At 35.7% G+C, this 18,376-nt stretch overlaps 1 protein-coding gene across 5 annotated transcripts in view; it reads left to right on the top strand.

Annotated features, from left to right (window-relative positions):
* Window positions 1–18,376, top strand: part of LOC106057400 (rap1 GTPase-activating protein 1-like) — a 508,422-nt gene that overhangs the window by 19,747 nt on the left and 470,299 nt on the right. The gene's annotated exons all lie outside the window — the stretch shown is intronic.

Raw genomic sequence — 18,376 nt, 5'->3', positions numbered from 1 at the left:
ATTGCATTGGGATAAACAGGAATCGTTAGCAGTGTACAGACATGCTTAGAAACATGTGTTGTTGTTGTTTTTTTATAATGAGCGCGCGGTAAATCGAACCAATTAAAAGTACTCCCAGCTCAATCTAAATCGATCACCAGGTCATGTTGAAAAGCTGGACTCTAATACGGAGATGTAAAATTCGAATCTAAACGTCTGCTGGTGTTATTGCACTGCATGTGATAAAGTGCTTGAGTTGTCTCTCTTGTTTGGCAGAATCATTCCGAGCCACGTATCGGTTCAGGGCCGGATTTAAGTAAGTGAAGGCCCTGGACTGGAGTTTTTGAAGACTCCTACACTTTTTCCAAAGTTTTAATATATATCCATGTATTAAAAATATCTAAAACATATAGATAGAACATGCCATATTTTAGAAGAACAAAATAGAGTACCGGTACTTGAAGGACATTTAATCTCATTTTTCTTCTTCTTTTTTTTCAAATGTATAATTATGTAATAATATTATATTATGTAATTGTAATTAAGAACTCTTCAGATCTAATCTAGACTCAGTTGTCGTTACACTACGGCTGGCTACGCCATGTTTTTTTTAAATTTCTCTTTCTTATAACTAATGAATGTTAGATTCAAAAAAACAAATGGAATATTTTAAATTTATTAAACTCTTGAATCAGTAATGCCTTACATTAGGAAATTCCCTACAGCGATAGTCCTTTTCAGAACGCCATAGTTCTTTCAAAACCGATGTTAGATGTAGATCTAGGTCTAGTTCTCTTGCCAAATTTAAGTGTATTTCTTTTTTGAATATGAAAACTTATAACGATCACACCAGAGTTTTCACTGTGTGAACAAATACCATTTGCATACCTCAGGAGGGTTTCCAGGTTCAAACACCCTAAAATATATATAAAGAAAAAGGAAACACAAAGTCACCAAGTCACCAAAGTGGCGAGGGATGGGTGATGTAACCGGTCGTTGACTTGTAGCACCAAACTGCTAGTAAACAACTAAACCGTTGTAGGTGTAATCTATCTTAGCAAATAAACATTCTAATTACTTGAATAACTTCCTTTTTGTGAACTAAACTAAATATAACTCTATTTATAATATAGACTAAAGCAACTTGCCAAGAAATGAAATATATATAGTAGACATTAGTAATGATATCTTTAACAACATCTAACTCACTTGCAATAATACAACCTTTCAGTCTCACGTTCTGGAGTCGTCTCCCCTAACTAAGAAAAAGTGACGACGATGCCACCTATGTTACATCATTCACAACCAATTGCTAACCTCTTCCCATCGTCACCAAGTAAACACACACACACACACCATAACCCTAACCCTAACATCCAATAACTACAGAACATTATTCTAGTTATTTTGTTCATTTTTCACACATATCTAATAAGGTGAGGCCGACCTCAAAATTGGCCACACATGGCAAAATGCCCCCAATTTACATTGAGCATGTCACCATTACTTTTTTTCAGTTAACATCTTTATCATACAATTGGCGTAACTTTAATTAACCCATTGGCACCTATTGAATTAGAGTTGTTGAGATAATGATGTAATTAATAGCAAGAGGGGCCTCGCAAGCATTCATTTAACTGGGCCCCTGGGCCGGCCCTATAATATAGCGTGTTCTGAAAATACGTTTGAGATTTCAATATTTGAGATTTGGAAATTCGAGACTTAAACATTTGAGTTTTGAATTTTGCGATTTGAACATTTGAGATTTCAACTTTTAAGATTTGAACGTTACAGATTTGAACATTTCAATTTTTGAGATTTGAAAATTTGAGATTCGAACATATGAGAATTGAACGTACGAGATTTGAACGTTTCAACATTTGAGAATTGAAATTTTGAGATTTGAATTTTTTTCACATTTGATCTTATGAGATTTGAACATTGTAGACTAAAACATTTGAGATTTGAAAATTTGAGATTTGAAAATTAACATTTGACCTTTTGAGATTTGAACATTTAAGACTAAAACATTTGAGATTTGAACATTTGAATATGCGCATACAATAGAAAACAGTCTTAAGACTGTATAAAGTAATTTCGTACGACATTTCTGTATGTCAGCCGTAGATCAACACTGTGACATTGTCACTGATAGCGCAGAGAAAGTGTTCTTAAAACCCTTCAGTTCCAGTCCTAGACGACTACGTCACCCTGATCTATTGGAGCTGTTGCACTAACCATCCGCTATACAATCTAGTGCTCAATGTGAAAACAAACACTTACACCAAAAGAATCGCTTACAAATGACGTCAAGTTTAAAGTCATATGTAATTGAAACAAGTTTTCCTCGAAACCAATGGCCAAAACTAAACAACAGAATGATTTTCATAGGAATAAAAAAGGGGGACTATAAAAAAAACAAAAAAAAAAAATCTCCTAGACAAATGACAATACCAGGGGACGTCAGTTCTGTTTGTCCAAAGCGCCATTACGGCTCGCGGCAGGAATCACCAGAGAGAAAGTAATGAATACGGAAGTGGTGGCCTAGTTAGCGAGGAAGGCACAACAGAAAGCTGGAATATTCTAAACTCATGGACGAAAAAGGCGGAACTGCATTAGCTTTGTAGGGAGACTCAATTGTCTTCAATTAAATCCATTGTTTCCTTTATAAATAATATTTGTACGAAGCGCAAGCTAAACGTTTGACTCAATTTCATTTTGAAAGATGTACGTCAAGGTAAAGTGGAAGAACATTATATAACATATTATATAAAAATTATGCAATTTGTCGAGCACCAACTTTAAAACCTATTAAACTATATCCATTTACTCCAACGGATTGTTAAATACACTGCCATATGCATACGAAAATTATATTTTTTTTATTGACACAACACTATCACTATCACTGACTGAAATCTTGTAAAAGTGTTAAAATTTTAGTCAGACCTTGATATAGCATTGATATAGATTTCAACAATGCGCTTTAACTAGGCAGATTTACACAAAATATTAAGTCAATGGTAAGTGCATGAACATTTCTTCCAGGCTTGTTGTTATGAAGAATACGTCGTGTATATGTGTGTGTCTGTGTGTTGGCTGGAAGCTTTTTTTCCTGCCATGAGTGTTGATCATGTTTCACTTCCGTATAGCAAAGTGCTCATCACACAGGTCCGGTAGACTAGGGCTCTAGTATTTTTAGTCAGCAATATGTTGTCCCACACTCTTTTCTGTAACCGTGACATGGTGGCCATTGCTTTGGCTATCCTGTAGTTTATGTCTTTAACAAGTAGAGCATCGTTGGATATGATAGAGCCAAGATTGCAAAAATAGTCAACAATTTCTAGTGGTTGGCCATTAATGGTTACGTGAGGTGCTGTATTTGTGTTCTGAACTGGTATCTTAGTCTTGCTTTGACTAATATTTAAACCGAACTTCTGGCAAGCAGCAGATAGTTTGTCAACCAAGAACTGAAGCTGAATATCAGAATCAGCCACAATCAGTATGCATCATCAGTATACAGGAGCTCCCTGATAAGTATCTTCGTAACCTTGTTTCCTAGTGAAAGCACTCAATGAACTTTAGTAGAAAACTAATAACAACTAAAACAATAGAAAGTAATATAAGTAGGCAGTAAAACTCAACATTTCTTCTAAATCCTCTAAACCCCTACTGTTTAAATATATAAACAAAGAGCAGATTACTGTGATTAACTTAATTATGAAAATCTCTTACTACAGAATGTCATTTAAAAAAAAAAAGAACAGTAAGACTCAATTTGTTTTTTTGTTTAAAGCTAAATGTTGGAAACTACTACTTTTAAATCACACCCATCTCAAGAATTCTTTTAAAACTCAAAGTCTCCTTCCTACCGCCTCTACTCATGACTCATGGGGATGCCCACATTAAATTATGTAGCCGCAATCTTTTTCTGCCTCAATGTGACAACTTTTTTTTTTTTACATTTCTCGTGCTACTGTCCATTGGTAAAAAACTATTTCTTACAATAAATCTGCCATCCTGATGATTAATTTTTGTTTCCCCCATAATTCCTCAGCGTAGCCTTCAGGTAAATACTTTTAAGAAATAGACCCCAGACAGTAGGACGCTTGATCAGAGAAAGATGAATATAACATCAAGCCAATATTGTAGAAACTTTTGAAATTGCCTTCTCCATCTTCCAGTGTCCGACAGATGACCTTTATAGGCTACATTTAATGTTTATTATGTTATGTTTAATATTCAACTCCATAATCATAAATTCAATAAATGTTAGGGTTTTTTGTTTGGTCAAATCAAGTCATAGGCCTACGTAGCTAGAACTATAATTTAACTTTCACATGAACAGAACTAAATGAACTCGTACGAATAGAAAGCAAATCTGCTTGCCAACGTAGGATATTTCTAGGCAAAATGCAACTTTATTTTCAGAATATATCAAGACACAGAAACAGAAAGTTGTCAACACGTTTAAAAGTTATAGCTTTTATATAGCGCTACTTTCATGTTTATAGCATTGTCCAATCTCGTTGGTCAGTAAACACAACTCTGCTCGAGTCGGGTGTCGAACCTCGAGCCCCCCTTCAAATGTAGGCTCAAGCCAAGTTCAAGTGTACTTAGCTCCTCGTCCATGCTTCCCACAATCCAGCAGGCAGCATTCTAAGCTGAACCAGACTCTTCAACGGTAGAGGAGTGACATTGACATTGGTCCAACTTCTTTCAGTTTTGTTTTCAGCTTATTCAATGGCATTCCTTCAGAAAGGCGACAGTACGCTATAAACACTATAAGACGTGGTCGCTATCTAGTTCTTGTTTTAAGACAAAAAAAATGAATCTTTCACTTTGTCATTAAGATCTATATCAAGTAGTACCTTTCAATTATTGAACAAAATATTGAAAAGGGGAAATAAATTTCAAATCATTTTTCATTTCCATTGCCTCCCTTGTTTTCTCTTTTTTAAATAATTCCTCACCTTTTGCTAACCTACGTGTGATCCTGCACTTATGTCAAGCTATGTTGTTAAGTATGTTGCTCGTTGCACTTCTGTCAAGCTATGTTGTTAAGTATGTTGCTCGTTGCACTTATGTCAAGCTATGTTATTAAGTATGTTGCTCGTTGCACTTCTTTCAAGCTATGTTGTTAAGTATGTTCTTCTTGCACTTATGTCAAGCTATGTTGTTAAGTATGTTGCTCGTTGCACTTATGTCAAGCTATGTTGTTAAGTATGTTGCTCGTTGCACTTATGTCAAGCTATGTTGTTAAGTATGTTGCTTGTTGCACTTATGTCAAGCTATGTTGCTAAGTATGTTGCTCGTTGCACTTATGTCAAGCTATGTTGTTAAGTATGTTGCTCGTTGCACTTATCTCAAGCTATGTTGCTAAGTATGTTGCTCGTTGCACTTATGTCAAGCTATGTTGTTAAGTATGTTGCTCGTTGCACTTCTTTCAAGCTATGTTGTTAAGTATGTTGCTCGTTGCACTTATGTCAAGCTATGTTGTTAAGTATGTTGCTCGTTGCACTTATCTCAAGCTATGTTGATAAGTATGTTGCTCGTTGCACTTATGTCAAGCTATGTTGCTAAGTATGTTGCTCGTTGCACTTATGTCAAGCTATGTTGTTAAGTATGTTGCTCGTTGCACTTATGTCAAGCTATGTTGTTAAGTATGTTGCTCGTTGCACTTATGTCAAGCTATGTTGCTAAGTATGTTGCTCGTTGCACTTATGTCAAGCTATGTTGTTAAGTATGTTGCTCGTTGCACTTCTTTCAAGCTATGTTGATAAGTATGTTGCTCGTTGCACTTATGTCAAGCTATGTTGCTAAGTATGTTGCTCGTTGCACTTATGTCAAGCTATGTTGTTAAGTATGTTGCTCGTTGCACTTATGTCAAGCTATGTTGTTAAGTATGTTGCTCGTTGCACTTATGTCAAGCTATGTTGCTAAGTATGTTGCTCGTTGCACTTATGTCAAGCTATGTTGTTAAGTATGTTGCTCGTTGCACTTATGTCAAGCTATGTTGTTAAGTATGTTGCTCGTTGCACTTATGTCAAGCTATTTTGTTAAGTATGTTGCTCGTTGCACTTCTTTCAAGCTATGTTGTTAAGTATGTTGCTCGTTGCACTTATGTCAAGCTATGTTGTTAAGTATGTTGCTCGTTGCACTTATGTCAAGCTATGTTGTTAAGAAGTTGCTCGTTGCACTTATGTCAAGCTATGTTGTTAAGTATGTTGCTCGTTGCACTTATGTCAAGCTATGTTGTTAAGTATGTTGCTCGTTGCACTTATGTCAAGCTATGTTGTTAAGTATGTTGCTCGTTGCACTTATGTCAAGCTATGTTGTTAAGTATGTTGCTCGTTGCACTTATGTCAAGCTATGTTGTTAAGAAGTTGCTCGTTGCACTTATGTCAAGCTATTTTGTTAAGTATGTTGCTCGTTGCACTTATGTCAAGCTATGTTGTTAAATATGTTGCTCGTTGCACTTATGTCAAGCTATGTTGTTAAGTATGTTGCTCGTTGCACTTATGTCAAGCTATGTTGTTAAGTATGTTGCTCGTTGCACTTATGTCAAGCTATGTTGTTAAGTATGTTGCTCGTTGCACTTATGTCAAGCTATGTTGTTAAGTATGTTGCTCGTTGCACTTATGTCAAGCTATGTTGTTAAGTATGTTGCTCGTTGCACTTATGTCAAGCTATGTTGTTAAGTATGTTGCTCGTTGCTTTTATGTCAAGCTATGTTGTTAAGAAGTTGCTCGTTGCACTTATGTCAAGCTATGTTGTTAAGTATGTTGCTCGTTGCACTTATGTCAAGCTATGTTGTTAAGTATGTTGCTCGTTGCACTTATGTCAAGCTATGTTGTTAAGTATGTTGCTCGTTGCACTTATGTCAAGCTATGTTGTTAAGTATGTTGCTCGTTGCACTTATGTCAAGCTATGTTGTTAAGTATGTTGCTCGTTGCACTTATGTCAAGCTATGTTGTTAAGTATGTTGCTCGTTGCACTTATGTCAAGCTATGTTGTTAAGTATGTTGCTCGTTGCACTTATGTCAAGCTATGTTGTTAAGTATGTTGCTCGTTGCACTTATGTCAAGCTATGTTGTTAAGAAGTTGCTCGTTGCACTTATGTCAAGCTATGTTGTTAAGTATGTTGCTCGTTGCACTTATGTCAAGCTATGTTGTTAAGTATGTTGCTCGTTGCACTTATGTCAAGCTATGTTGTTAAGTATGTTGCTCGTTGCACTTATGTCAAGCTATGTTGTTAAGTATGTTGCTCGTTGCACTTATGTCAAGCTATGTTGTTAAGAAGTTGCTCGTTGCACTTATGTCAAGCTATTTTGTTAAGTATGTTGCTCGTTGCACTTATGTCAAGCTATGTTGTTAAATATGTTGCTCGTTGCACTTATGTCAAGCTATGTTGTTAAGTATGTTGCTCGTTGCACTTATGTCAAGCTATGTTGTTAAGTATGTTGCTCGTTGCACTTATGTCAAGCTATGTTGTTAAGTATGTTGCTCGTTGCACTTATGTCAAGCTATGTTGTTAAGTATGTTGCTCGTTGCACTTATGTCAAGCTATGTTGTTAAGTATGTTGCTCGTTGCACTTATGTCAAGCTATGTTGTTAAGTATGTTGCTCGTTGCACTTATGTCAAGCTATGTTGTTAAGAAGTTGCTCGTTGCACTTATGTCAAGCTATGTTGTTAAGTATGTTGCTCGTTGCACTTATGTCAAGCTATGTTGTTAAGTATGTTGCTCGTTGCACTTATGTCAAGCTATGTTGTTAAGTATGTTGCTCGTTGCACTTATGTCAAGCTATGTTGTTAAGTATGTTGCTCGTTGCACTTATGTCAAGCTATGTTGTTAAGTATGTTGCTCGTTGCACTTATGTCAAGCTATGTTGTTAAGTATGTTGCTCGTTGCACTTATGTCAAGCTATGTTGTTAAGTATGTTGCTCGTTGCACTTATGTCAAGCTATGTTGTTAAGTATGTTGCTCGTTGCACTTATGTCAAGCTATGTTGTTAAGAAGTTGCTCGTTGCACTTATGTCAAGCTATGTTGTTAAGTATGTTGCTCGTTGCACTTATGTCAAGCTATGTTGTTAAGTATGTTGCTCGTTGCACTTATGTCAAGCTATGTTGTTAAGTATGTTGCTCGTTGCACTTATGTCAAGCTATGTTGTTAAGTATGTTGCTCGTTGCACTTATGTCAAGCTATGTTGTTAAGTATGTTGCTCGTTGCACTTATGTCAAGCTATGTTGTTAAGTATGTTGCTCGTTGCACTTATGTCAAGCTATGTTGTTAAGTATGTTGCTCGTTGCACTTATGTCAAGCTATGTTGTTAAGTATGTTTCTCGTTGCACTTATGTCAAGCTATGTTGTTAAGTATGTTGCTCGTTGCACTTATGTCAAGCTATGTTGTTAAGTATGTTGCTCGTTGCACTTATGTCAAGCTATGTTGTTAAGTATGTTGCTCGTTGCACTTATGTCAAGCTATGTTGTTAAGTATGTTGCTCGTTGCACTTATGTCAAGCTATGTTGTTAAGTATGTTGCTCGTTGCACTTATGTCAAGCTATGTTGTTAAGTATGTTGCTCGTTGCACTTATGTCAAGCTATGTTGTTAAGTATGTTGCTCGTTGCACTTATGTCAAGCTATGTTGTTAAGTATGTTGCTCGTTGCACTTATGTCAAGCTATGTTGTTAAGTATGTTGCTCGTTGCACTTATGTCAAGCTATGTTGTTAAGTATGTTGCTCGTTGCACTTATGTCAAGCTATGTTGTTAAGTATGTTGCTCGTTGCACTTATGTCAAGCTATGTTGTTAAGTATGTTGCTCGTTGCACTTATGTCAAGCTATGTTGTTAAGTATGTTGCTCGTTGCACTTATGTCAAGCTATGTTGTTAAGTATGTTGCTCGTTGCACTTATGTCAAGCTATGTTGTTAAGTATGTTTCTCGTTGCACTTATGTCAAGCTATGTTGTTAAGTATGTTGCTCGTTGCACTTATGTCAAGCTATGTTGTTAAGTATGTTGCTCGTTGCACTTATGTCAAGCTATGTTGTTAAGTATGTTGCTCGTTGCACTTATGTCAAGCTATGTTGTTAAGTATGTTTCTCGTTGCACTTATGTCAAGCTATGTTGTTAAGTATGTTGCTCGTTGCACTTATGTCAAGCTATGTTGTTAAGTATGTTGCTCGTTGCACTTATGTCAAGCTATGTTGTTAAGTATGTTGCTCGTTGCACTTATGTCAAGCTATGTTGTTAAGTATGTTGCTCGTTGCACTTATGTCAAGCTATGTTGTTAAGTATGTTGCTCGTTGCACTTATGTCAAGCTATGTTGTTAAGTATGTTGCTCGTTGCACTTATGTCAAGCTATGTTGTTAAGTATGTTGCTCGTTGCACTTATGTCAAGCTATGTTGTTAAGTATGTTGCTCGTTGCACTTATGTCAAGCTATGTTGTTAAGTATGTTGCTCGTTGCACTTATGTCAAGCTATGTTGTTAAGTATGTTGCTCGTTGCACTTATGTCAAGCTATGTTGTTAAGTATGTTGCTCGTTGCACTTATGTCAAGCTATGTTGTTAAGTATGTTGCTCGTAGTCGTTTCTAACATGTTTTCCTAGTCATTTCTACTCACTATTTAGAACGTTCTACGAAGGATATTTGAAATCACTAAACACATAATCTACGCCATAGGGCAGAATTCTAGTAACATAATGATCCTTAATTGTATTGAAGTCGTCGTCGCTGCTCGTGTACAGAATCATTTCATATAGTTTAAAAAATAAAACTTTTTTCTCTTTTTCGATAACTCCATAGTCCTGCAACAATGACTAGATAGACATTGAATGATTTAAATAGTCTTTTATACAATTTGTCTTGGATTATATTAAAAGAAATTTGACAGTTTTAGGTGTTGAGATCATTCGCAGTGACTTGGACAACGTTAAGAAATCATTTGTTCGAATGTTCACTGTTCTAACTCATTAAAGATGTCGCTGGAAGCTTCATTGGACTGAACAGTTCAACGGTCAAACGTCAGAGTAGAGTAGTCTCTCGCTACAGCATTCAGATTCAACTCTTTGTGGCGGCCGAACTGGTCCAACGGTCAAACGTCAGACTAGTCTCTTGCTTCGACATTCGGGTTCAACTCTTTGTGGCGGCTGAAAGGAGAACTCCACTGTATCCAACGAATGTGTTCCGTCACGTGTGCTGGGAAGTAGGGCCAAGCTCCATCAACGCGAACTGAGCGCTGGACAACAAGCTAGTACTCCCCCAGATTTAATTAGCGCTACAGTCTGGTCACCGGTGGGGATTAGCCAATCATTACGTACTGTAACATGAGTGTTAAGTGTCTGAGAGGAGCAGGAGAGAGAGAGAAAGGGGGGAGGGTAGGGGGAGATGACTACGCCAGAAGAGGAGGGCCAGACGTGAGGGATGTTGGAAAGGAAGGGATGATTTATTAAAGACGTAACAAAATATTAGTAACAAATTTACGAGGCGTGTACTTTTAGTTACTTTTTAAAAGCTTTTCAAGCAAGTTGGTAGTCAATAAACTAGTCTTGACTCTATGCTAGGCAATAAACTAGTCTTGACTCTATGCTAGGCAATAAACTAGTCTTGACTATATGCTAGGCAATAAACTAGTCTTGACTATATGGTATTGAATAAACTAGTCTTGAATCTATGCTAGGCAATAAACTAGTCTTAAATCTATGTTAATCAATAAACTAGTCTTGACTATATGGTATTCAATAAACTAGTCTTGAATCTATGCTTGGCAATAAACTAGTCTTGACTCTATGCTAGGCAATAAAACTAGTCTTGACTATATGGTATTCAATAAACTAGTCTTGACTCTATGCTAAGCAATAAACTAGTCTTGAATCTATGTTAATCAATAAACTAGTCTTGACTATATGGTATTCAATAAACTAGTCTTGACTCTATGCTAAGCAATAAACTAGTCTTGACTATATGGTATTCAATAAACTAGTCTTGACTATATGGTATTCAATAAACTAGTCTTGACTCTATGCTAAGCAATAAACTAGTCTTGAATCTATGTTAATCAATAAACTAGTCTTGACTATATGCTAGGCAATAAACTAGTCTTGAATCTATGTTAATAAATAAACTAGTCTCGATTCTCTGTTACTCAATAAACTAGTCTTGACGCTATGTTTATCAATAAATAATTTAAGTCATTGATTAATATGAATGACTAAATGCATGACGCGTAGGACGTACTCATCTTCTTTTTTGAAGTAACGTCTGTATTATATAAGATAAGATAAGAAGATAAGATAAACTAGTCTTGATTCTATGTTAGTCTATAAAATAGTCTGGACTCTATGTTAATCAATAAACTAGTCTTGACTCTATGTTAGTCAATAAACTAGTCTTGACTCTATGTTAGTCAATAAACTACTCTTGACTCTATGTTAGTCAATAAACTAGTCTTGACTTTAGAACATCATTTGAAGTTTAAGAAATACTTGTTTTACAAAAAAAAAAGATTTGGACTTGATGAAACAGATGGAGTTCTGCTGGTGGCGTATACAATGCGTGTGGCAACATCAATTTAAGATGACGTTAGAGCCTAAGGTATCCGATGCTCTTCACATACAAACAGACACACACGTTACAAAAATCTAACACCGAGGCTGTGTGTCGAGCATGGTAGTTTGAACAAAACAAACATTTTCGTTCGAAAGTTCAGCAAGACAAAGTACTGATGATGTTGAGCTAAGATTTAATGAGCTGTCATAGTAAGGTAGCGTTGTCCGTACACTCATAAGTCTTGGACTATTTGTTAACATCTGTGCTCACACACAAGGACAACCACACATACACCCACACAGAGACACCCACCCACATAGTGAGATACATATAGGCACACCAATACATAAACACATACAAACTATACACAGAAACCCATATACATTGAGACACACATAAGGATAGACCATTACAAATCACACACACAAATATTTATATATATATATATATATATATATATATATATATATATATATATATATATATATATATATATATATATACATACACAAAAGCACAGAGACACATAACCTTTTAGACAGACACAAGGACACAGTTACACAGAGACACACTCGATATTTCCAAGGAGACAAGTAATTAGTTAACTCAAAAAAACACGAAAGTTCTCCTAAACCTTCACAAGTCTTACCGTCTCAGGAAAAGGTTTAAAAAATCATTTAAATCGGAATTGAGCGGGAAGTTTAAAACTCCTGTTTCTTTCGTTTATAGTTTCCCGCGGCCTTAAGAGTGACATCTGAGTCGCCGCTTGATCAACTCAGAGATTAGCCTCGACTTCTAACGTCTTCCTCGGGTCTTCCTTTACAATCAATACCTATTGAACCTAACGTTGTAAATCCCTATACATTTTTTTTCCGATTTGATAATTTAATGTTAGTGCATCATGTTAATTACAAAAATTATTTCCATTCAACAGAGCCGAATTTAATTTACTAAAATGGTTTTTTTTTTTGGTTTGTAAATTTTATCATATTTCGATATCGTCAAAGTTTCTACATATTTTTTTATATCGTTCTTAAAGAATTCATTTTTTTGGTTGATACCTACTGTCAGCTGTTTCTGCAAGACTGTCGATACTATCTGTTCATCTATTTCTGCTCATTCTTTACCATTGTGACTGTTGTACTCAGACCGAGGCTTGTCTCTTCCTCAACGTTGTCTGCCCTATGTATTTAGGCTTACATTTTTCTATGTTAATTAAAAGACTTCTCGGAAAGAAAGAAAATCCAAAAAAAAAAAGGTTTTGATGCCTTGACCATAAGGTCGCCCTCAAAGTGGTCAGAAGTGATCAGTGACCTCGTTCATAAAAGCTAGAAAAACATCCAGGATTTCCAGGCAAAGTAGGTCGCCCTACTTACGACCTATGGACCAGAGAATCTTGTTAATGCTGGTCAATTACGGTCTGTGGGGAGGACCTGGCGGTCAGTTATGACCATTTAACAGCTTGAGGGGGCCAGGCGTTAACTGAATCTTATTGCGCGCTGAGAGTACTATAGGGACTGGTCACGTGGTTACACTACTGAGTAAACTACTGAGTAAACAATTTTCATACATAACAAAATATTTATAGGTTAGTTCCAGAATTTCTTTACTGAGACCAGGGTTTTATAAGGAGTTGTGCTGTCGTGGTCGTGACGAGGGTGCCGTGTTTGAACCCTTCTATCCGACAGTTCTCATAGGTTAGAGCCGTTAGGAGGAAATAATCTGTATTTGCAAAGAACAGCAGACAACATTGCAAACAGGCTCTAGCCAGGAACCCACAGGGAAAGAGAAAGGCATGCACTTCCGCCGCGTGGTCGCCCGAACTTTTTGTAACGATTGCTTCACGTTTCTTTCTTGCGCATGTGTATTATGTGTCATACATTTATTAAGCCATTCCAAAGTTTCAAAGTGATCGAAAACTGTAATTGTAAAAAAAATTACGATAGGCAAATATGCTGTGATTTGGACTATGGAGCTATTATTGGAAGGTTAGAGAAGTACCTTAATTAAGGCTTACTAGAAGCGTCCAATTAAAAATTACGACCTGGATGATTGGCTTTATCCACATGTGCGACAGAACTATGATCGACATTTCTAGCATGCACTCGAATGTGGTTGCTAATTTTTCCTGCCTTCCTTAAAACCGGAAACTCTGCCGGTAGGTCCGTGTGACCTTCGATGTTCATTACTTCGATGTTCATTACTTCGATGTTCATTACTTCGATGTTCATTACTTCGATGTTCATTACTTCGATGTTCATTACTTCGATGTTCATTACTTCGATGTTCATTACTTCGATGTTCATTACTCCGATGTTCATTACTTCGATGTTCATTACTTCGATGTTCATTACTTCGATGTTCATTTCTTCGATGTTCATTACTTCGATGTTCATTTCTTCGATGTTCATTACTTCGATATTCATTACTTCGATATTCATTACTTCGATGTTCATTTCTTCGATGTTCATTACTTCGATGTTCATTACTTCGATGTTCATTACTTCGATGTTCATTACTTCGATGTTCATTTTGTATGATATCCCGTCATAGACTTGAACAGAAGCTAGACCAAGGCCAAGGAATACTCTACGCTGGCATTGAATCAGCCAGAAACATACTGAACGAGTACACGCCAACAGGCAATATGCTGACATCAGTTTCTGAGAAGTCAGGATGCTGCAAAATAAAAGCACTACTCATACCTTTAACACAGAAGTCTGCGAAGCGGCGAACGTGAAATAAGGATCTATAAGGAAACGCCGCAAGACGGTACTTTTTGATGAAAGCGGGACATTGGCTGTACCGCCCGGACGTTTCATGAAAAGTGTGACAGATTTAGAATTTTAGAAGTTTAGAATAATTAACATATTACTATTATGCAGGGTAATATATTATTTTGCTGGTGAATTATTACAATGCGTTCATTCTTCAAAGTCTTCTGTCCCATACCAAAACAAATAGATTTAGAACTATCAAAACACAAATGCAACTCTTCAGATTGTTAGTCTTTACCCGAGGGTTCATTTTCACCTGGTGCTTTGTAGCTAAACAACATAAATTGATAACTTCGTTTAGTCTACAGAGATCGAGATCTAATTGTGTAGGCCTATACTTTATTGACAACATTATGAAACTAAACTTTACAGACCTGAGAATTTTTTTTTATAAAATCAGATAGAAACTAGATTTTCTTCTGAATAACAATATCTCAAGCGAAGCACTTGCTAGTTAGTTGCCCATTTGTTTTACAATAAGTTTTGAGTTTATTTTGTGCTACAAATCAATAAGAGCTAGGAAACAATTTGACTAAGTGGTGCTCAACAGTGCAAAAAAAAATGTATCGTATAGCTTTTAAAAAACATAAGTTATTAACAATTCCTTTTTTTTTTTTAACACCAGATACAAGTATATTTATATTTATGTCTAGTTTTTCTGCCATGTGTAAAAATCTCAAATAGTAAAAAAAAAACCCAGACATTCTTAAGAAGACAAACCTGCACAAAACATTCATGTATTGTAGATGCATCACATCTTTACATGCGTTTCACAAGATAAGAAAATAAATTAATGCTAAAATACATCAACCTCTTTTAAAACTTCACTATTTACTTTAAAGAATTTAATTTCATCACACATTTATTCTCCAATGCGCATCGTGCTGTGATGTATAATCTTTTGATTACTTTTGATTACATATAAATTTGTTATTGGGATCTAATATTTATTACCAAATTACCAAAAGCTATTGGGTCACCCATGAATAGTGAATTTAGATTGTATATGGCTCCGTCTCTCTCGAAAGACAATGGATGCGCCCAGATGAGTCACTGGCTTTGGTTACGTCTTGAGATGGGGCAGAATCTGAAGTGACTGATCAAGCTAATTCTGGAGCGGCAGAGTTTGCCACAGTTCGTGGCTAGCTGACAGGGCAGCATTCTTTTTCTTTCTCTTGGCTGACGCAGCTTCGTTTCTTTTACATTCGGCGAAGTTCGTACCAGCATGTCCGGTCATGGGCTATTTCCTCCACATACATACACACAACACACACACATGCATACGCCTTACTTCGTGCTTCATTTATTAGATATAGGCGGTCTAGTATCTATAATACTTTATTTGCTATCTTGGCTCTTTTAATTTAGTGATGATTCTCGCTCTTTTTGGTTTAATAAGTTTGCATAATTACTACAGTACTTAGAATGTGTATATAAGTGTCACCCTATCCCTACCCTTTGTCTGATCTCTGTCAGGTCTATCAGGGAGACTTAAAAACACACTTGACACTAATAAACCAAAGGTGTGAGAGGGAAACAATGTTATGTATAAGAATGGTAATGGAATCAATATTAATGAAATAAGATAACTGAGTTATTATGTCAGACACGTCTAGGCCTCCCTTCATACACGTGGTAATGTTTGTATTTGAATCACGTAACATGTCAGGACAAAAAAAAGACGGTGGTATCATTACAAGTGTTTGTAACAGAAGAGCTTGTGGTGCGTTATCCCACTGCCTCAACTATCGTCATTCAAATCATCTTTGACTCCGCAGAAAGAGATCATATAAAACATTCCATTCAAAAGACTGTGTGATCGTAAGTCTTCATAACATTGGTTGTTGTAAAAAGAATTAAAAATACTTTTGCTTAGAGAGTAATAGCTAAAAAAAAAAGGTGTTTCCGTTCTTGAAACATAATTCTTGTTCATAGTGTCAGTGGTCAAAGGCCTGAATTGGCTAACCATAAGTGATAACACAGGGCTGTTTTATGCTGTTAAGTTTCAAGCTGTACCAATAAGACATTTTTATGGGTCACTTAATGTTTTGTTTTTGATACTATTTATATTTTTTTCCCGCCATAAATGAATATCTCTAATAGTGAATTAATTAGTCCCCAAATAAATGTAATTAAACATTACATGACCATAAGCCTACTAGTGTCTTTAGTCCCACGTAGATCTCATCTGCTTCAGTTAATGAGACTATCTCAAGCACGTCAGGAGAATGTTTTGCAAGGCAAGTTGGACTGACCAGAAAGTAGATGAGTAGTTAGTGAAGCAGCCCAGCTATTGAACGGTGCAGCATAAATCTTGTCGAGTAAAAGTAAATAACTCGTACTTTCAGAGGTCTGTTAATGCGAATTTGATTCACAACATCAGTATGCTAGAGGAGATCTTACAATTGAAATGCAAAGAGTTTCTCAGAATTAAGTTGGTGTTCTAATCTTCACAGATATTGTTCAAAGTGTTCAAGAATTTAATATTTCTACACACATTTCCACAATTGAAAGCAGTGTCTGCCTATGTGTCTATGAATTCATGCAAGTATTGCACTCTATTTTTATTCAATTTCGACCCAATATCCAAAGTGAACAAAAATATGAAGTTTTTCAAGACCTTTGCACTGCATAGCTAACTAAAGCACGGAGCTACTTGGGCTTCCTTTATTATCTTATTGTTTTTTTTTTTCGTGCAACTAGAATAAAATCTCAATCTTGCCAAATTAGTAATTCTTATAATATCTATTTCTATCCATCAATGACGGGGCCTTATTAAAACATAGCCTCTGACTCAAAATAATACAAACAAGGTTACTAAGACAGTTTGTGTGAAAACACAAACTCAAAATCGGCCACCGAAGTGGTCCACCCAGGCAGGTAAAAAGTCAGGTATCAATATTTTCAGAAATGACATAAGATTTAAATTCGATTAAAGAAAAATGACAAAGAATGGAGAAAGAAGGTTGACAGACCTTGTTTGGTGCCCCAGCGGTCCAGCAAACCAATGGATAGTTGAAAGTGAACGTGAACCTGGCCTAACTGATGTCTTATAATGAATATCTAATAGATCTAATTGCTTTGTAAATGGTCAATCTCTAATTCCTCAAAAAAAAAAAAAAAACATTTCGTAATAAAAATAAAAAAATTCCTTCAGTTAAGTGTTAAGCGTACACTGTGGGCATTGCTGTTCACGCGATAATATGAAAGATTACTTATTGATTGTTGTTTTAAATTATGTCCGACTTATATGCATACTTAATAGATAATTTGTATTTAAAAAAAAGTAAAAAAAATTTTCGTGTAAATGTAGTAGTTAGTTAACTTAGCAATAAAAATGTAAAAAAAAAAATATTTTTTGACAGAAAATCAAAAACCGTTTGCATGAATGTGTTAAAAATATGTCTAACTTTGATATCCTCAACTAAAGAACCTCCATTATTTGTTACTATTAATAGTGAATAGTTGTAAAAGTGGTGTATTTTTATGAAAAAACTGCTTGCATAAATGATTTAAAAAATTAGATTTTTCGCTTTTAGAAAAGAAAAAAGTAGCCGTTGCATCTGAACTTTGAATGGACTAAAATATTATGATGTCGGATTTTCACTATCTTTTCTAGTTTTCGAGATCTAAACGGGACGGACGGGCGGACAGACGGACGGACAGACATTTCACATAAAAATAATAGCATCTTTTCCCCTTTCGGGACCGCTAAAAATCAATAGAAACAATATTCAATGCTTGCTAATACTGTATGATGGTTTATTAATAAGCCCAAACACCTTCAATGAAATTCCATTAGTTCTATAAAAGACTCTTTGGTCTATTTTCCAAACGAGCCTGTTTTTGAAGAATATAGCAAGCTCATAAACATAGATTATATTTATACACGAGAGTCTGTTAAGATCATTAACTGATGACCTTATTTTAATATTAATAATACTCCTATTCTTTTTGTTTTGAGAATCCGCAAGATAAATTCTCAAATGTGGCTTAATAAAAAAATGGCTTAGACGGAGTTTAGAAGTCAATTACAGAGATCGGGTCTCAAACAAGGAAATCTTATG

The sequence above is a fragment of the Biomphalaria glabrata genome, chromosome 13 (assembly GCF_947242115.1).
Source record: "Biomphalaria glabrata chromosome 13, xgBioGlab47.1, whole genome shotgun sequence".
Taxonomy (NCBI): Eukaryota; Metazoa; Mollusca; class Gastropoda; family Planorbidae; genus Biomphalaria; species Biomphalaria glabrata.
The sequence above is the reverse complement of the archived record's forward strand: the minus strand, read 5'-3'. Positions and strand labels throughout refer to the sequence as shown.